This window comes from Crocuta crocuta, unplaced genomic scaffold (genome assembly GCF_008692635.1).
Source record: "Crocuta crocuta isolate KB4526 unplaced genomic scaffold, BGI_CrCroc_1.0 scaffold130, whole genome shotgun sequence".
In the NCBI taxonomy this organism is placed as follows: domain Eukaryota; kingdom Metazoa; phylum Chordata; class Mammalia; order Carnivora; family Hyaenidae; genus Crocuta; species Crocuta crocuta.
In genome coordinates this window covers 10040194-10045256 of record NW_027527920.1, presented here as the reverse complement: position 1 = coordinate 10045256, position 5063 = coordinate 10040194, and the positions used below count along the sequence as shown (strand labels likewise).

Sequence of the window (5063 nt, the reverse complement as noted above, 5' to 3'; positions counted from 1 at the left end):
ATATTAATATATATTTAAAATATTTTATAATAAAAAGATTTTTTTTTAAATATTTATTTGAGAGAGAGATCAGGGAGAGAAAGAGAGAGAAGGAGAAAGAGAATCTGAAGCAGGTTTCACACTCAGCACAGATCCAGACAAGGGACTCGTTCTCACAACCATGAGATCATGACCTGAGGCCAAAATCAGGAGTCCAACACTTAACTGACAGAGCCACACAGATGCCCCTAAAAAGATTTTTTCCTTTTTTTTTTCTCTTTTTTTCCCCATCTCTTCAGAGCATTTACTTTGAAGCCAGAATCATGGCAACTCAGAGGAAAGATTTTTTTTTTTTAAATGCTATCTGGGAATTGAATTACCTCCCTAAGACTACAAATAATCTCTACATGAATTCCCCCAACAGATTAATGCACAGTCAGGCATAAATGAATGTAAATTTACCATGATCAAATTATAAAGTACTATACGAAACAATTTGACATGAATTTCACTGACACCCAACATGTTAAGCTCTCATGTAATTATTGTTATTTGCAAGCCTATTACTATCTCACCAACTTATGGCTTTCTATTAAAAAAAATAGTGTTTCAGAATAATTTTTTAATTTTAATTTCTTAAATAAAGCAACAATAACAGAAAACACTTGCAGACAATACTGCAGAGTCATCACTATCTTTCTAGTCCTATGGGCCTACTGTACTTCTGGAATTCATCATTAGCTGACTTATTGCATAAGTGCTCCAGTGCACTGAGCTACAAAAGAATTAGTTTTATCTTGTATATGAAAACCCTTTCCTGCCTTCCTACTCTGGAATAAAGAGCCAAGCCAACAGATGGCAGACCAAGAGGGCGGGGGTGGTGATAAGGAGCCAGTTACAAGAGAGCACCAGGGAAAAAGAAAGTAACACTGAGAAATGAAAGATAAAAGAATTTAAGAATACTAAATATACAGCAATTCCTTACATTTTTGCAAAACAAAGTCACATTTTGTCAATCATCTACTTCAAAGTGAAGGGATTCTGAATTTCCATCTGACTGTACTTATTTATGCAGTGTACCTTTAAGAGTTTTGAGAAGACCCTCCTAAAATCTCAGACCAATTTAAATTAACCAAAGCAATTCAAACTATTTCCAAAATGAACAAGAGAAACAGGGGACCTACTAAGCTTTTATCAGCATTTCACTAGGCTTTACATTCACATCAGCCTTTTCAGAAGCCACCAAACTTTTTTTTTACTTCAAAAAAGTAAAGCAATCCTCTTGTATCCCAATCTCCAATATAATCAAAAAAAGCATCAATATTAGTACAGCCTAACTGGTAGAAGGTTTTAATTAAAATATTAGTTTAAAAAACATTACAACAGTGTTGCTACTAGAAGTATAGTTTTAATCTAAATTATATTTCTTAAAAATGGCTAGTCTTTCAGTATAACATTAAGAACATGCTGATTACAACAGTCCACCTTTGCCCATTCATCATGCCAAGTTATCTCCTGCTTCCAGATTAAGCAATTTACAATCACTTACTGAAGATCAATAATACCACATAATTCAGAAGTCAACCACTCAGGCTCTTGCAGTTTTGCAAAGAAATAACAAATTCCTTTATGATTAGAACCTATTAAAAGAGGGTCTAGGGGCACCTGAGTGCCTCAGTCCGTTAAGCATCCAACTTCAGCTCAGGTCATGATCTCGAGGTTTGTGGGTTCAAGCCCCGCATTGGGCTCTGTGCTGACAGCGCAGAGCCTGGAGCCTGCTTCGAGTACTATGTGTCTCTCTCTCCCCTCCCCTGTTCTCTCTCTCTGAATAAACATTTTAAAAATAATTTTTTTAAAAGAGGGTCTAGCAACTGGTGGTTATTCAAGGGCTCATTCTTCAAAGCTACCTCTCTCCTCTGGAAGCTGAGTATATGGTTACCAAAGTACTTTGCAAACTAGAAATCATTACCCTATACAAATATATATGTGTGTGCACATATATATACACACGAATGTGAGTCATTATTATCATTATTATCCCACTGCTTGATTGTGCTCTAGACAGTTTGCAGACTAAACTTGCTCCCTAATATCATTAGGTTTCAAGGTCTACCAAGGAAAGTTTCATATTTTTATATAAAAATTTCACCTTTCTATAGCAATGTCCAATCCTTATACCAATTGCTGTTCTCTTATCACATCTATTCCCCCCCTTTGAGAGAACAAAACTAGAAACATTCTTTAAGAACTTAAGCAAAATATGGCACCTAAAATTTTGTCTCACTGTCATTACGATTTTATAAACACCTATATAGAATGGTCTTGCCCAAACATTAGTTGGATAGGATTTTAGATCAGCCAAAACCAACATACTGAGGTTGGCCATTTCCAAACTCTGCCCCCAACAGTTTCAGCCAACAGCCCCCTTCATTACAGAATTCTAATCCACACTCCAAGCACTTAATAGCTATGTGATCTTAAACAAGTTATTTAACGTCTCTGTGCTTCAATTTCCTTACCTGCAAAATAAACAAGTTAAACATTGTATTCAACCAGATTTAACCATGGTTTAAATAGTAGATAAAAGTACATAAAATAATGCCTGGTACACTGTAAATACTCAGTAAGTGTGACCCAGCATTATTCTTTATATATACGCATCTGTCTACTCTACCACACCACCTTCAGTGAATTACACAAATATCTCCATCATTCTCTATCGTTCCTTCTTTTCATTTTTTTAAAAGTTTATTTATTTATTTTGAGAGAGAGAGAGAGCAGGGAAGGGGCAGAGAGAGAGGGAGAAAGAACCCCAAGCAGGCTCTGCTGTTGACACAGGGCTCGAACTCACAAACTGTGAGATCATGACCTAAGCCAAGGTCAAGAATTGAACACTTAACCAACTGAGCCACCCAGGGGTTCCATCATTTCTTCTTTTTAAAAGAATGAGAAATTTTGAGAAAATTCATTACATAAAAGTGAATACTTAGTTGTATACGAAAGGTCAAGATACTTTTGTTTTTTTCAATATTAACATATAGATAATATAATCCTTCTAGTTCTAGAATATATTATCCTATATTTCTAATACTATCAAGCTGGCAAAGCTGCTTACTTGAATTGTATAACCTAAAACTGACCACTGCCCATGACCCATATTAAGCTAAAGAAAAAAAAAGTGCTTGGACAACAATATATACCCCCCAAAATAAAAATCAACAGACTTTAAATTAAGAATTTAGAGTGAGGACAAATAGCTTGCCAAGGCAAGAGGAAATATTACTATTTCATTAACATCACTACCATTATAATTATAGAACAAACACTACAACAAGCCCAAGAGCTGAAATGCAAGCTTATTTTTTTTTACTATTACTTAGCACATCCTATGCATAATTATATGCTCTTGATAACGTTATAAATTCTAAAACTTTTAATGTTTATTTATTTTTGAAAGAAAGAAAGAACATGAGCAGGGGGAGGGCAGAGAGACAGGGAGACAGGGAGTCCGAAGCTAGCTCCAGGCTCTGAGCTGTCAGCACAGAGCCTAACGTGATGCTTGAACTCACAAACTGTGAGATCATGACCTTAGCCAGAGTTGGACGTTCAACTGACTGAGCCACCCAGGTGCCCCTATAAATTTTAAACCTTAACATTTCACATGCGATAACACAAAGCAAAAAAAATTCAGTGTTTAACTAATTTAATAGTTCCCCTTCAGCATAAAACATTTAAAAGGTACAATTACTTAATCTAATTTAGAAACAATTTTACTCCACCCTCAAGTTCCTAGAGTTGCATTCCTGGCTTTCTATACCAGGGACTTGTAGAGGCACTGGAATGAGTAATACAGGCCTATGTTCTCATGGAGTTTACATTCTAGTGAGGAAGACAAATAAAAAAACAAGTAGACAAGCTGCTAAATTTCAGAAAGCACAAGTGCTATATAAAAAAATAATAAAGCAAAAGAGACAAGGAGAGTGGAGGGGAGATGATTACTATTTTCTATAGTGTGATGGCTGACGATTTCTCGAAAGAGGTAAAAACTCTGAGAACTCTTCAAACAAACACTTGAATGATGTGAGGGAGGAAGCAAAGATCTGAGGAAAGAATACCCCAGAGCAAGAACAAATAAATATTAAGCCCTGGGAATGTACCTGTCATGATCAAAGAATATAAGGAGTTCCATGCAGCACAGGTGAAATGAACAGAGAGAAACAGGCAGGGATGAACTACATCATGCAGTACCTTGTAAGCCAACACAAGGAATTTGGTTGTTACTTTAATTGTAAAAGGACATCATTGTAAAGTATTAAATAAAGGAGTGGCCTATCTGACTGACTGTTAAAAAGGTCATTCTAGCTATAAGTGGAAATAGACTGTCAGAGATCAAGTAAGAAAGCAGGGAAACCAGTTAAGAGACTATTGTAATTATTTAAGCAGGAGTTGGTGGTGGTTTAGATCAAAGTGATAAGGGAGAGATGATGACATGTGATCAGATTAGAAATATATTTGAATAAAAGAATCAAGAGGTTTTGTTAATGGGCTTATTACAGAATCTGAAGAAAAGAGAAAAATCACAGATGACACCTAGGTTTTTGGCCCAAGTGACTAGTTGATTAGTCCTATCATTAACTAAGAGTTGGTTCAGAGGAAATGAAGAGGACAGAAATCACACCTTCTTTATTGCACAAATTTGAGATACCTCTTAGAAAGTCAAATGAAATGGTGGAATAAGCAGATGAAATCTAACCTGGACCTCAGGGAAAGAGTCTGCCCTACAAGACATAATGTGGAAGTATTTCAGCACAGAGAGTTTTTAAAGCATAGAAATGAATAAGTGTAATTGGAAAGACTTCATGATTTAATCCTCACATCAGCCCTATGACGTAGCAACTACTATTATTCTCACTTTTATAGATCAGGAAACTGACACTAACAGATTAAAACTTGTCCAACATCACTGAGCGAGCAAGTGGCAGAGTTTGAAAAAAAAGAAAAAAAAACAAATCTGACTACAATGACCATGACCTTTTTCAACTGAAATTAATCATCCGAACCAGAGAACTTGAAGTGAATACTGG

At 35.7% G+C, this 5063-nt stretch overlaps 1 non-coding gene across 1 annotated transcript; it reads right to left on the bottom strand.

The window, feature by feature from the left end:
• Positions 1–258: 258 nt before the first annotated feature.
• On the bottom strand, positions 259–339 carry LOC144219207 (small nucleolar RNA SNORD105). The gene has a single exon (XR_013331339.1). It is a non-coding gene; the product is annotated as a small nucleolar RNA SNORD105 (small nucleolar RNA).
• Positions 340–5063: the final 4724 nt, after the last annotated feature.